Below are 16,819 nucleotides of genomic sequence, written 5' to 3'. Positions count from 1 at the left end.
GAACGAGTTGGCGTTTGCGAGATGCTGCTACTGGTGCCGCCGCAGCTGTTCTTGCTGCGGGAGGCAATACATCTACCCAGTGGGCTGTCACATTCATATAGTCCTGAGTCTGCCCTGCTCCATTTGTCCATATGTCTGTGGTTAAGTGGACATTGGGTACAACTGCATTTTTTAGGACACTGGTGAGTCTTTTTCTGAGGTCTGTGTACATTTTCGGTATCGCCTGCCTAGAGAAATGGAACCTAGATGGTATTTGGTACCGGGGACACAGTACCTCAATCAAGTCTATAGTTGGCTCTGAATTAACGATGGATACCGGAACCACGTTTCTCACCGCGCAGGCTGCCAAGGCCTCAGTTATCCGCTTTGCAGCAGGATGACTGCTGTGATATTTCATCTTCCTCGCAAAGGACTGTTGGACAGTCAATTGCTTACTGGAAGTAGTACAAGTGGTCTTCCGACTTCCCCTCTGGGATGACGATCGACTCCCAGCAGCAACAACAGCAGCAGCAGTAGGCGTTACACTCAAGGATGCATCGGAGGAATCCCAGGCAGGAGAGGACTCGTCAGACTTGCCAGTGACATGGCCTGCATGACTATTGGCTTTCCTGGGTAAGGAGGAAATTGACACTGAGGGAGTTGGTGGTGTGGTTTGCAGGAGCTTGGTTACAAGAGGAAGGGATTTAGTGGTCAGTGGACTGCTTCCGCTGTCACCCAAAGTTTTTGAACTTGTCACTGACTTATGATGAATGCGCTGCAGGTGACGTATAAGGGAGGATGTTCCGAGGTGGTTAACGTCCTTACCCCTACTTATTACAGCTTGACAAAGGCAACACATGGCTTGACACCTGTTGTCCGCATTTGTGTTGAAATAATTCCACACCGAAGAGCTGATTTTTTTTGTATTTTGACCAGGCATGTCAAGGGCCATATTCCTCCCACGGACAACAGGTGTCTCCCCGGGTGCCTGACTTAAACAAACCACCTCACCATCAGAATCCTCCTTGTCAATTTCCTACCCAGCGCCAGCCACACCCATATCCTCATCCTGGTGTACTTCAACAGTGACATCTTCAATTTGACTATCAGGAACTGGACTGCGGGTGCTCCTTCCAGCACTTGCAGGGGGCGTGCAAATGGTGGAAGGCGCAAGCTCTTCCCGTCCAGTGTTGGGAAGGTCAGGCATCGCAACCGACACAATTGGACTCTCCTTGGGGATTTGTGATTTCGAAGAACGCACAGTTCTTTGCTGTGCTTTTGCCAGCTTAAGTCTTTTCTTTTTTCTAGCGAGAGGATGAGTGCTTCCATCCTCATGTGAAGCTGAACCACTAGCCATGAACATAGGCCAGGGCCTCAGCCGTTCCTTGCCACTCCGTGTCGTAAATGACATATTGGCAAGTTTACGCTTCTCCTCAGCGCTTTTAATTTTGATTTTTGAGGCATTTTACTGATCTTTTGTGTTTTGGATTTTACATGCTCTGTACTATGACATTGGGCATCGGCCTTGGCAGACGACGTTGATGGCATTTCATCGTCTCGGCCATGACTAGTGGCAGCAGCTTCAGCACGAGGTGGAAGTGGATCTTGATCTTTCCCTATTTTTTTAACCTCCACATTTTTGTTCTCCATATTTTAATGCGCACAACTAAAAGGCACCACAGGTATACAATGTAGATGGATGGATAGTATACTTTATGGATGACGAGTGACGACACAGAGGTAGGTACAGCACTGGCCTACCGTACTGCTATATACAGTATAATGGACCTGGTGGACACTGTCAGCAGACTGCTAAACTACTAGTATAAAAAAAAGCCACCACAGGTATACAATGTAGATGGATGGATAGTATACTTTATGGATGACGAGTGACGACACAGAGGCAGGTACAGCAGTGGCCTACCGTGCTGCTATATACAGTATAATGGACCTGGTGGACACTGTCAGCAGACTGCTAAACTACTAGTATAAAAAAAATGCCACCACAGGTATACAATGTAGATGGATGGATAGTATACTTTATGGATGACGAGTGACGACACAGAGGTAGGTACAGCAGTGGCCTACTGTACTGCTATATACAGTATAATGGACCTGGTGGACACTGTCAGCAGACTGCTAAACTACTAGTATAAAAAAAAGCCACCACAGGTATACAATGTAGATGGATGGATAGTATACTTTATGGATGACGAGTGACGACACAGAGGTAGGTACAGCAGTGGCCTACCGTACTGCTATATACAGTATAATGGACCTGGTGGACACTGTCAGCAGACTGCTAAACTACTAGTATAAAAAAAAAAAGCCACCACAGGTATACAATGTAGATGGATGGATAGTATACTTTATGGATGACGAGTGACGACACAGAGGTAGGTACAGCAGTGGCCTACCGTACTGCTATATACAGTATAATGGACCTGGTGGACACTGTCAGCAGACTGCTAAACTACTAGTATAAAAAAAAAGCCATCACAGGTATACAATGTAGATGGATGGATAGTATACTTTATGGATGACGAGTGACGACACAGAGGTAGGTACAGCAGTGGCCTACCGTACTGCTATATACAGTATAAGGGACCTGGTGGACACTGTCAGCAGACTGCTAAACTACTAGTATAAAAAAAAGCCACCACAGATATACAATGTAGATGGATGGATAGTATACTTTATGGATGACGAATGACGACACAGAGGTAGGTACAGCAGTGGCCTACCGTACTGCTATATACAGTATAATGGACCTGGTGGACACTGTCAGCAGACTGCTAAACTACTAGTATAAAAAAAAAGCCACCACAGGTATACAATGTAGATGGATGGATAGTATACTTTATGGATGACGAGTGACGACACAGAGGTAGGTACAGCAGTGGCCTACCGTACTGCTATATACAGTATAATGGACCTGGTGGACACTGTCAGCAGACTGCTAAACTACTAGTATAAAAAAAAAAGCCACCACAGGTATACAATGTAGATGGATGGATAGTATACTTTATGGATGACGAGTGACGACACAGAGGTAGGTACAGCAGTGGCCTACCGTACTGCTATATACAGTATAATGGACCTGGTGGACACTGTCAGCAAACTGCTAAACTACTAGTATAAAAAAAAGCCACAGGAGTGTTTTTCAGGCAGACAAACGTATACTGGTGGTCACTGTCAGCAAAACTCTGCACTGTACTCCTGCTATAGCTGCTCCCCAGTCCCCACAATTAAGCAGTGTGAGCACTCAGCACAGATATATCATGCAGCACACTTAGCACAGATATGGTATGGAGCGTTTTTTTCAGGCAGAGAAGAGAACGGATAAAAAACTGGTGGTCACTATCAGCAAAACTCTGCACTGTACTCCTCCTAACAGCTGCTCCCCAATCCTCCCCACAATAGTAAAATAAACAAGCAAAGCAAAGCAATCAGATCAATTGTAGTGTCTCGTATAAACGGAGAGGACGCCAGCCACGTCCTCTCCCTATCAATCTCAATGCACGTGTGAAAATGGCGGCGACGCGCGGCTGCTTATAGAATCCGAATCTCGCGAGAATCCGACAGCGGAATGATGACGTTCGGGCGCGCTCGGGTTAGCCGAGCAAGGCGGGAGGATCCGAGTCTGCTCAGACCCGTGTAAAAAAAGGTAATGCTCGGGTGGGTTCGGTTTCTCGGAAACTGAACCCGCTCATCACTAGTTCTAATACAGTTTTTTTAATTGCAAAAAAAGTTGTGGAGGAGAACAGAGTAAGGAGACAAGACACTGTGAGACTGAGAGACACACACTGCCTCGGCAGCGCAGCCACTAAGGGCGGGATGTACTAAGCTCTGCCGCTGCGCTAATTGCATTCTCAGCGCTCCCTTGACATCTCCATGGTAACCCCTCCCAGCACTGCCATTCGCTCCCGTTGTTTTCTCCCTTGCCCTCAATGGTATGAACTTACGCAAGCACCGCCTCTTCCCTGCCACGGCCACTCAGGACTCAGCGTTGTGGATGCTGCGCTCTACATTGATATCCTCCTGCACGTGCGCACATGCCTTAGCATCCCGTGATGCGCACACTGGTGTGTGGGACGCCGGAACTCTCTCCTCCTGAGTCCTGAGTGACCGCTGTCAGTCAGTTAGTGCTGTGCTAGTGGGTGCTCACCATTTTCCGTGGGTGCTCGAGCCCAGGGACACCCACAGAATAGGCACTTATGGGGGTGGGTGTCACTTTATGAGGGGTTAAATAGCGGCAGCCATTTTTAAACTGCATTCATGCTCTGTGGCTAGTTTGGTGAGATTTACCTGCTGAACGATTCACATTGCTGGTGTGCTTTTCTTTGTTTTTGGCTTGCCTGAACAAAATGTTTCTATTCGGTCTGATGATGGATGACTTCCAGTACCAAGTCAGAGTATTATATGCCCAGGCTGTGGCGATTACTGAGAAGGAGAGATCAAGGCAGAGGAGATGCATTTGCTCTTGCTGGATGAAGCAGTGGCTGATGCAGAGGGAGTCATTCTCTCACATGCCACTGCTTCAGGAGAGTTGGAAGAATAATCCAGACGATTACCGGAACTTCCTGCGAATGGATGATGAGATGTTCCAGGAGTTGCTGTGACTGGTGACAGCCCTCATAGAGAAGCGGGATATGAATATGCGTAGGGCCATTTCTGCACAGGAGAGGCTGGTGGCTACACTGCGCTATGTGGCTACTGGGAGATCACTGAATGACCTGAAATTCAGCACCCTCATCTCCTCTCAGGCTTTGGGGCTTATCATACCGGAGACCTGCAAAGCATTGTACATCGTCCTCAAAAAGGAATATATTAAGGTAAGAACATGCAGGGTTTATTCTCTAGGCTATATTTACTGCTAGCTGTTAACCATGTCACCCAACACTGGTGTGATTATTAGAGATGAGCGGGTTCGGTTCCTCGGAAACCGAACCCGCCCGAACTTCAGTTTTTTTTACACGGGTCCAAGCGACTCGGATCTTCCCGCCTTGCTCGGTTAACCCGAGCGCGCCCGAACGTCATCATCCCGCTGTCGGATTCTCGCGAGGCTCGGATTCTATCGTGAGACTCGGATTCTATATAAGGAGCCGCGCGTCGCCGCCATTTTCACACGTGCATTGAGATTGATAGGGAGAGGACGTGGCTGGCGTCCTCTCCGTTTATAGAGAGTGAGACTACTAGAGTAGAGAGAGACACAGTATTATTTACTTTAGTAATTTTGGGGAGCATTAGGAGGAGTACTACTACTTGCTGAAGTGATAGTGTGACTGTATATCTGACTTGTGGGGGAGACAGTGGGGAGCAGTTAGAGTCTGAGAGCAGGAGTACATATTTTAACGTACAGTGCACACTTTTGCTGGCACTCTGCTGCCAGAGTGCCACACTGCCATTGTGACCACACTGACCACCAGTATATATTGTGATTGTCTGCTTAGGAGTACTACTTGCAAGTTGCTGATAGTGTGACCAGTGACCTGACCACCAGTTTAATTAATCACCACCAGTTTAATATATATATATATATATATATATAATTGTATATAATATATATATAATTGTATATGTATACCACCTACCCGTGTTTTTTTTTTTTTTTTCTTTCTTCTTGATACATACTACTATAGTAGCTTACTGTAGCAGTCTGCGGTGCTGCTGAGCTGACAGTGTCCAGCAGGTCCGTCATCAGTCATTACATAATAAATATATATACCTGTCCGGCTGCAGTACTAGTGATATTATATATATATATATATATATATTAATTTCATCTCATTATCATCCAGTCTATATTAGCAGAAGACACAGTACGGTAGTCCACGGCTGTAGCTACCTCTGTGTCGGCAGTCGCTGGTCCATCCATAATTGTATACCACCTACCCGTGGTTTTTTTTTTCTCTTTCTTCTTGATACATACTACTATAGTAGCTTACTGTAGCAGTCTGCGGTGCTGCTGAGCTGACAGTGTCCAGCAGGTCCGTCATCAGTCATTACATAATAAATATATATACCTGTCCGGCTGCAGTACTAGTGATATTATATATATATATATATATATACACAACAATGAGCGGCACTCACGGCGTCTTTGTCAAATGATGCAATCGGAGACAGTCAAATCTTAGCAACGTTTCAATGCTTTATGCATTTTTCTCAAGCTTACAAACATTAAAAACTTACTCACCTAAATACCATAGACACCACCGTGCAAGTCATCGTGGAACCGGAAGGTAGTCACACCGCCCGCCTCCACGACGTAGACGTGAACCCAGCCACACGTCATCAATTGTGCGCCCATCACCATAGCAACAATACAGCAGAGCATCAATTCCTGCATATAACAAACTGTATAATCACTCTACCTGCATACAATACATCATACTTAACCAGGGGGTGTGCGATGGGGTCCAGTGTGGCCCCGTCATATTCAAATATCTACATGTTTGGTGTGGAGGAGGATGTATTTTTTGCTAATGCAGAAATAGCCTCCCACATTATATTTTTTTGCAGGTATATTGATGACCTGCTAATTATATGGCAGGGTCCTCAAAATCTACTGATGGATACCATAAATCAACATAACTCCAAAACACATCCTATTAAATTTACTTGTACCATTGATCCTAAAAGCAGATCTCTATATGTGATAATAAGATTTCTACTTCTATCTACTCCAAACCTACTGATAGAAATAATTTATTACACTTTTCAAGCTGTCATCCCTTACCATTAAAACGAGGATTGCCGTACTCGCAATTTTTGCGGGTCCAAAGAATCACGTCTGATCCGGCAATAGCAAGGGAACAAATGGGAGTCATGTACCAGAAGTTTATCAATCGGGGCTATTGCCCAAAACTCCTTGATCAGGCTCTATGTAAGGCGATGTCAATGGACCGACATACGTTACTTGAGCGACATAAGGTGCCCAATTCATCTAGTGTTGTGCCCTGGGTTAGTAACTTTAATTCAGCTAGTCAATTAATTCAGGGCTCAGTTAAAAAACATTGGCATGTAATCCAATCAGATCGGGACCTCCAGTTACAGAATTGTAGGCTTATGCCTAGTTATAAGCGTAATAAAAATCTACGTGATTACTTGGTAAAAACAGATGTTTCCAATATAGCTGAACAACCTTCCCTTTTTGGTGTTAGAAAAGGTTGCTATAGGTGCACCTGCACAACGTGCCAGTATCTTATATCGGGCAACACGTTCCAACACCCCCATACTGGTCGGACGTTTCACATTCGGTACCGACTCTCTTGTACTTCCAGATATGTGGTCTATCAGCTGATTTGCCCCTGTGGACTGTCATATATAGGCAAAACAGAGAGAATGTTTAAAGAACGTATGACAGTCCACAGGTCAGCCATTAAAGCAGCCATCACCACGGGCAAAAGCGATCAGCCGGTGGCACGGCATTTTGCCACGGCTCGCCATCCTCTGACATCCTTGAAATATAGGATGATAGATCAGGTACAACCTTCCCTTAGAGGTGGTAACCGAGGGCTCCGGTTATTAAGAATGGAAACACAGTGGATCCAGCGGTTGGACACTGTGTCTCCCCGGGGTCTTAACGAGCACTTAGGGCTTAATTGCTTCATGTAACATGCCAATATTTAAATATTTAAATATGTTATTGTTTTTCTCTTGCTAATTTTATTATTATTGGTATGATGCAATTGTGTCCGCGTGCTACGTTGCTATTTATTTATTTTTGCATGTAGTTGTATTTACCACTGCATTGTTATAGTTCTTGCTCTCTTTCTGCTTTGGTTAAGTATGATGTATTGTATGCAGGTAGAGTGATTATACAGTTTGTTATATGCAGGAATTGATGCTCTGCTGTATTGTTGCTATGGTGATGGGCGCACAATTGATGACGTGTGGCTGGGTTCACGTCTACGTCGTGGAGGCGGGCGGTGTGACTACCTTCCGGTTCCACGATGACTTGCACGGTGGTGTCTATGGTATTTAGGTGAGTAAGTTTTTAATGTTTGTAAGCTTGAGAAAAATGCATAAAGCATTGAAACGTTGCTAAGATTTGACTGTCTCCGATTGCATCATTTGACAAAGACGCCGTGAGTGCCGCTCATTGTTGTGTACATACTGCTAGTTATAAGCGGACACCCGGTGCATGATTGAGAGCTGACGGGAAATCCGGCACCTGCTGTTTTTTCTATATATATATATATATATATATATATTAATTTCATCTCATTATCATCCAGTCTATATTAGCAGCAGACACAGTACGGTAGTCCACGGCTGTAGCTACCTCTGTGTCGGCAGTCGCTGGTCCATCCATAATTGTATACCACCTACCCGTGGTTTTTTTTTTCCTCTTTCTTCTTGATACATACTACTATAGTAGCTTACTGTAGCAGTCTGCGGTGCTGCTGAGCTGACAGTGTCCAGCAGGTCCGTCATCAGTCATTACATAATAAATATATATATACACCTGTCCGGCTGCAGTACTAGTGATATTATATATATATATATATATATATATATTAATTTCATCTCATTATCATCCAGTCTATATTAGCAGCAGACACAGTACGGTAGTCCACGGCTGTAGCTACCTCTGTGTCGGCAGTCGCTGGTCCATCCATAATTGTATACCACCTACCCGTGGTTTTTTTTTTTCTCTTTCTTCTTGATACATACTACTATAGTAGCTTACTGTAGCAGTCTGCGGTGCTGCTGAGCTGACAGTGTCCAGCAGGTCCGTCATCAGTCATTACATAATAAATATATATACCTGTCCGGCTGCAGTACTAGTGATATCTCCTATATATTTGCCTTAATCTGTGACTCTGTACTCGTAACGCTGGGCGGAGTCACAGAGCTGGGCGGAGTCAACTGCATCTGCTGCAGGGAGCTACCCCATACCCAGCGCCAGCAGCAGTCAGGTGCAAGACCCTACCTTACAGTATAGGAGGTGAGGCTGGCCACTAGCTGCCGGCTGCTGTGCCTGTCCCCCCCCCACCCCAAATCACCTGTGACAGCGGGCTGTGTGCTGTGCAGAGCGGGGCCCGAAAAGGGGGCGGAGTGATGGCGTCACGAGGGGGCGGAGCTACACAGAATAGATGGGCGGAGCTACACGGGACCAGACGCTGAACAGTGGTGGAATCAGCATTGCAGTGACGGCCAGCCAGACTTGGTAAGTGGAGGGTGAGAGAGAAATGTGTGTGTGTGTATATAGTGGGTGTGTGTGTGTGTGTGTGTGTGTGTGTGTGTAGTGGTGTGTGTGTGTGTATATATGGTGGGGTGTGTGTGTTTGTATATATGTGTGAATTGTGTGTGTGTGAGGTATGTCTGTGTGTGCGCACTTTATGGACGCCACTGCTGGGGGGGCCATTACATGCAAGGACGCTACTAATATAGGGGTGGCATTACGTATAAGGACGCTACTACTATAGGGGGGGCATTACGTATAAGGACGCTACTACTATAGGGGGGCATTACGTATAAGGACGCTACTACTATAGGGGGGCATTACGTATAAGGACGCTACTACTATGGGGGGCATTACGTATAAGGACGCTACTACTATGGGGGGGCATTACGTATAAGGACGCTACTACTATGGGGGGGCATTACGTATAAGGACGCTACTACTCTAGGGGGGCATTACGTATAAGGACGCTACTACTATAGGGGGACATTACGTATAAGGAGGCTACTAATACTGGGGGGCATTACATATAAGGACGTTACTACTGGGGGGGGCATTATGTATAAGGACTCTATTACTTCTGGGGGGCATTATGTATAAGGACGGTGCTGCTACTACTACTGGGAGGGCATTACATGTAAGGATGCTACTACTACTGGGGGGGCATTATGTATAAGGACGGTACTACTACTGGGGGCACATTATGTATAAGGATGCTACTACTACAGGGGTGGCATTACGTATAAGGACGCTACTATTACTGTTGGGGGGCATTACATATAACTGCTACTACTACTGGGGGGCATTACGTATAAGGACGCTACTACTACGGGTGGGGCATTACGTATAAGGATGCTACTATTACTGTTGTGGGGCATTACATATAACTGCTACTACTACTGGGGGGGCATTATGTATAAGGACACTACTACTATTGGGGGGCATTATGTATTAGGACGCTACTACTACTGGGGGGGCATTATGTATAAGGATGCTACTACTACTGGGGGGGCATTATGTATAAGGATGCTACTACTACTGGGGGGGCATTATGTATAAGGACGCTACTAATACTGTTGGGGAGCATTACATATAACTGCTACTACTACTGGGGGGGCATTATGTATAAGGACACTACTACTATTGGGGGGGCATTACGTATATGGACGCTACTACTACGGGTGGGGCATTACGTATAAGGACGCTACTACTACGGGTGGGGCATTACGTATAAGATGAATAAGATTGTGCTACATTGTGGCGTAATTTTAAATGGGGGTACTATTGTGTGGCCATGCCCCTTTGTTGTGAGACCACACCACTTTTCCCGATGCACAACAAAGGAATATAGGAGGGCGCAAAATTCATAGTTTGCAGGGGGGCGCCGAACACCCTAGCACCGGCCCTGGCCACCAGTAGCAAAAGTACACCACGGCCACTGACACTATCTGCAGGGAGGGGAACAGCGCTGATATGGAGGGTACTTGCAGGCAGCGAGTCGCCGCCCGCAGCTCCTCTCCCACCTACACACCATACCTGCCGCCTGACACCCACACCCCAGGGAGAGGGCGCTAGCTCAGGCACCGCTAGATCAGCATCTGCAGCATACAGACAAGGGCTGCCATGCTCAGCGGCAAGCGGTGCGGAGCATGTGCAGCGGGACAGCGCCAGGACGGGACACGCACTAATCAACATTGCTGCTGGGCCGGAGCTCCCTCCGTCTGCAGCCTAAGGACGCGCGCCGCACCTCTCCAGGGAAACACCATGCCTGCCCGCCCACAGGGTTCCGGACGCTTACCTATGTTCCGCGATCACGGCAGCTAACGCTGCCATGCAGGATGGAGGAATGACGCCCGTCAGACGGGGCGGACAGTGTGCGGCGGAACGGGGCAAGGAGGGAATGCTGACCACGACCCATTGCTGCTGGGTCTGAGCTCCCTCCCTCTGCAGTCACCATCTCACAGCAGCAGCCTGGAGGTTAGTGGCCACCACGACCCGCACATCCTTACCTCACACATACCTCACACATACCTCACACATACAGTACCTCACTCATACCTCACATATACCTCACCAGAGGCGTAACTAGGGTAGGGCGAGTGGGGCACGTGCCCTGGGCGCCCTGGCAGGCCCAGGAGAGGGGGGCGCCGCCGGCGTCCAGGGCATCATGCCCCACTCGCCCCGTTAACCCTAAATGTGAGGGGAGGAGAGAGCGCAGCGTCTCTCCCTCCCCTCACCGCCGCTGGGAGCACTAGCAGCGCTGCCAGCAGCGCTGCCGTGTCCGGTCTCCGGCGCTAGCCAATCAGGGCTTGCGGACCGGCTCCTGATTGGCTGCCGGTCCGCGAGCTCTGATTGGCTAGCGAACCGGCGCCAGACAGCCGCCGGCGTCCAGAGACCTGGAGCAGCAAGGGGAAGGAGAGGCGCTGCGCTGCGCTCTCCTCCCCTCACAAGAGGTTAGTGACGGGGGTCCGGCGGCGGCACAGGGGGCCTGGCACTGTGGGGCATGTCACAGGCACTGTGGGGCATTGTATCCAGCACTGTGGGGCACTGTAACTGGCACTGTGGGGCACTGTAACTGGCACTGTGGGGCATGTAACTGGCACTGTGGGGTATTGTATCCAGAACTGTGGGGCATTTTATCCAGCACGGTGGGGCACTGTAACTGGCACTGTGGGGCACTGTAACTGGCACTGTGGGGAATGTAACTGGCACTGTGAGGCATGTATCTGGCACTGTGGGGCACTGTAACTGGCACTGTGGGGAATGTAACTGGCACTGTGAGGCATGTATCTGGCACTGTGGGGCATGTATCTGGCACTGTGGGGCATGTATCTGGCACTGTGGGGCATGTAACTGGCACTGTGGGGCATGTATCCGGCACTGAGTGGGGCAATGTATCCGGCACTGAGTGGGGCATTGTATCCGGCACTGAGTGGGGCATTGTATCCGGCACTGAGTGGGGCAATGTATCCGGCACTGAGTGGGGCAATGTATCCGGCACTGAGTGGGGCAATGTAACTGGCACCGTGGGGCAATGTATCTGGCACCGTGGGGCAATGTATCTGGCACCGTGGGGCAATGTAACTGGCACTGTGGGCCATTTTCAGTGGCCACACCCCTTCTGGAGCGTAGCCACACCCATGGACCCCTCCCCATCCCCCGCAAACCCCCGCACCTGCCCCTCCACCACCCGTGGCACCCCCACCCACTGCGCCTTCGGACCCCCTACCCCACCCACAGTGTCTTCCAAACCCCTCCCCCATCTGTAGCAGCCCCTCCCCCATCCGCCACACCCCGCATCTGGCTCTTCCCCGCCCGCTGCACCTTTGGATCCCCTACCCCACCCACGCAGCAGGCCCTTCCCAATCCGCATCGCCTACACCATTCGCAACAGCACCGCACCCGCCACTCCCCCACCCATGTTACCCCCGCATCCACCCCTCCACCCCTCCCCCACCCACCGCGCCCCCTGGACACCTCCCCCATCCACTGCACACCCGCACCCACCCCTTCCCCATCTGCAGCACCTTCGGAACCCCTCCTCCATCCGCAACAGCCCTGCAGCTGCCATCCCCCACCTGCGACACCCCTGCTCCTACCCCACTCACAGTGCCTTCATACCCCTTCCCCCATCCGCGGTCCCCACTCCCCAAACCCCTTCCTGTTGCAAGGGACTACGCCCCCTTCACCATCGGACGCCCTATCATTGTGCAATATTCAAACACTAACAAAACTAGGAATGCAGGTAATACTCCATATATTGAACCCCAGAAAGGCGTGCAGGGGTTAAGGGGGCGTAGCCCCTTCCGACGGTGTGAAGAGCGCCCGTAGGGTGCGATGAAGCACCTAGTTATATATATATATATATATATATATATATATATTAATTTCATCTCATTATTATCCAGTCTGTCAGACTTGGTTTTGTCTGTGTCCCCGGAGGGGGCGCTAGTGGGTCAGTGGAGGTGGATGGGAGAAAACGAGGAGGCTGGATTATGTTTCTGCGCATGAGCGCAATGATATTTATTATACAGATGATTCACAAACGGCAGCAGAAAATAACAGTAGAAATGGAAATGTCAATTGTACAGCGTAATAGCTGAGAGTCTATGGTAACAGAATGAATGGTGACTGATGAAATAATAACCGGTAGTGATGATAACAGATGAGTGATAATTTGGCAGAGAATATTCTGGTATGGAAACCAGAGCAGATTAAAACATGGAACCAGCAGAGATGGTGTCGTATGGCAAACCTGGTAGCAGAGGCAGGAGTCTGACTATGTCCACAGTGCAGGTGATGAGGCACTGGCAGCGAGCAAGCTGCTTCACAGGTGGGGAGATGGAACACACCTGGAGTCAGTCTCTACTGCTAGGCTGAAGCACACAGAGATGGTGATGAGTGTGAAGCCTGTAGATGGATGCAGGTATTGCTGGGGCTTGAAGTTCCACGGAGCTGTGAAAAGTAACCAGGAGTACAAAGTCTCAGGTAGAAAGCCAGGAACACGGAACAGCAGGTAGGTATCCAGGTACACGGAGGAAACAGGAACCAGATCCTTACACATGAGTCGCAGGAGTGACACAAAGTTCAGGATGCCTGCAGACTGATCCTGCAGCTTCATATATACCCCTTGTTAAACAGTCATTGGTGGAGTGAGGAAAAGTGGGTGCGGCCAAGCACCGGATTGGCCGCCGTATGCTGACTGCTGGAGGCTGTCATGGCGGCGCCCATGCCGCGGCCTAGCGGGAACGCGGCGTGCTACACGCCCGCTATCACAGGAGCGCTCCCAGGCCCAGGATGGCGTCTGATGGCAGAGACGCGGATGACAGATGAACGCAGGGACCCAGGACGGAGTCCGCAGCGGCGGACAGATGTCAGCTTGGTGAGTCGATTCCTGACAGTACCCCCCCCTTTAAGGGTGGGCACCGAACACCCACGTGGCTTGGAAGGATGAGTGTTATGGAAGACACGGACCAACCTTGGAGCATGGACATCCAACGAATTTACCCAACTTCTCTCCTCTGGGCCATAACCGGACCAATCGACAAGGTATTGAAGACGTCCATACCGGCAACGGGAATCCAGAATCTTGCCAATCTTGAACTCCACGCCCCGCTGAGTTCGAACTTTGGGGCCAACTGGAAGAGCTCTTTGGAAATGATTCAGGACTAAAGGTCTGAGGAGAGAAACATGAAAAGCATTAGGTATTTGCAGAGAAGGTGGTAACTTCAGCTTGTAGGCCACAGGGTTGATGACTCTTTCGACAGGAAAGGGGCCAATGAAACGTGGTGCAAATTTCATAGACGGGACCCTAAGACGGAGGTTCCGGGTAGACAGCCAAACCTTGTCCCCAGGTTTCAGGCTAGGAACTGCGCGTCTTTTGCGATCAGCAAAGTATTTATACCGGCTGGAGGCCTTTTTGAGAGAAATGTGAATCTTCCTCCAGATTGAAGAAAACTGACTCAGGGCAGTAGTGGCAGCAGGAACATCCATGTGAGGGAGTTCTTGGAAGTCTGGAACACGAGGATGTTGCCCATATACTGCAAAGAATGGAGTTGTCTCAGTAGCAGTGTGGTAGCGGAAGTTGTGGGCAAACTCGGCCCATGGGAGCAGATCAAACCAGTCATCCTGAGAAGATGAAACATACAATCTTAAAAATGTCTCTAGTTCTTGATTTACCCTCTCTGTCTGCCCATTCGTCTGAGGGTGGTAAGATGACGAGAACTTCAGTTTAACCTGCATGGCAGAACAGAGAGCCCTCCAAAACCTCGCTACAAACTGTACACCTCGGTCGGATATTATTTCTGAGGGTAGACCATGTAAGCGGAAAATCTCCCGTAGGAAGATTTGGGCGAGTTTTGGGGCAGAAGGGAGACCCTGGAGAGGAACAAAATGGGCCATCTTGGTAAATCTGTCCACTTCAACCCAGATGGTATTGTATCCTTGAGAAGGAGGAAGGTCGGAGATAAAGTCCATGGACAGGTGTGACCAAGGGCGACTAGGAATAGACAATGGTTGTAACTGACCTGCTGGAGACTGACGAGGAGTCTTGTGCTGCACACACTTAGGACAGGATGCTACGAAATCCTTGATGTCAGCTTTCATCTTTGGCCACCAGTATGTCTCAGAGAGGAACTTGAAGGTTTTCAGGACACCGGGATGACCAGTGAACTTGGATTGATGGGCCCAAGACAGCAACTTGGGACGGAGTTCTGGGGAAACAAAAGTCTTACCAGGAGGAGGAGCTGGGGAGACTTGAGATGCAGCAAATACCACTGGACTCAGGATGGAATGTGGAACTGAGTCAGGCGTTTCCTCTTCGGATTCCATAGATCGGGATAAGGCGTCAGCTTTAACATTCTGCGAACCTGGGCGGAAATGAAGCTTAAAGTTAAAACGTGAGAAAAACATAGCCCACCTGGACTGGCGAGGATTAAGGCACTGGGCTGCCTTTAAATATAGCAGATTTTTATGATCCGTGTAGATGTTGAACGGATGTTTGGCCCCTTCCAGGAGATACCTCCATTCCTCGAGGGCCAGCTTAATCGCCAGTAGTTCTTGATCTCCAATGGAGTAGTTAGCTTCTGCAGGGAGGAATTTACGAGAATAAAATCCACAGGGGTGGATTTTCCCATCGGTTCCCTTCTGGGAGAGAACAGCTCCAACTCCAACTGTCGAGGCATCCACCTCCAACTCGAACGGTCTGTTTACATCTGGCTGGGACAGAACTGGAGCAGACATAAAGGCCAGCTTGATCTTCTGGAAGGCCGCTAAAGCCTCTTCTGACCAGTTGGAATGGTCTGCCCCTTTCCGAGTTAAGTTGGTAATAGGAGCGATGAGAGTGGAGAATCCCCGAATAAATTTCCTATAGTAGTTGGCAAATCCCAGGAACCGCTGAATAGACTTGAGAGAATTTGGAATGGACCAATTGGCAATGGCTTCCAACTTTGTCGGGTCCATCTGGAGATCCGATCCGGAAATTATATAACCCAGGAAGGGTATAGAGGAAACTTCAAAGGTACACTTGGATAGTTTACCGTAGAGCCGGTTCTCACGAAGACGTCGGAGGACTTCACGGACTTGTAGACGATGAGAGGGAAGATCTTGGGAGAAGATGAGGATATCATCCAGATAAACGAGGTATTTATACAGAACGTCACGGAAGATTTCGTTCACAAAGTGTTGGAACACTGCTGGGGCATTACTCAACCCGAATGGCATTACCAGGTACTCGTAATGACCATCTCGAGTGTTAAAAGCTGTCTTCCATTCGTCACCACTCCGGATTCTGATGAGGTTGTAGGCACCGCGGAGATCTAGCTTGGTGAAGATGCGGGCTCCTTTAACTCTGTCAAATAATTCGGTAATGAGTGGTAATGGATAACTATTTTTAATGGTAATGTCATTGAGACCCCGGTAGTCAATGCATGGACGCAGTCCTCCATCCTTCTTTTTAACAAAGAAGAAGCCTGCACCAGCGGGTGATGATGAAGGACGGATGAATCCCTTCTGTAAATTCTCCCGGATGTAGTCGCTCATCGCTTCAGTTTCGGGAACAGATAACGGGTAGGTACGCCCCCTAGGTGGCTTCTTGCCAGGAAGGAGATCGATGGGACAATCCCATTCTCTATGGGGCGGCAGGACATC

The sequence above is a fragment of the Pseudophryne corroboree genome, chromosome 2 (genome assembly GCF_028390025.1).
Source record: "Pseudophryne corroboree isolate aPseCor3 chromosome 2, aPseCor3.hap2, whole genome shotgun sequence".
Lineage (NCBI taxonomy): Eukaryota > Metazoa > Chordata > Amphibia > Anura > Myobatrachidae > Pseudophryne > Pseudophryne corroboree.
The sequence above is the reverse complement of the archived record's forward strand: the minus strand, read 5'-3'. Positions refer to the sequence as shown.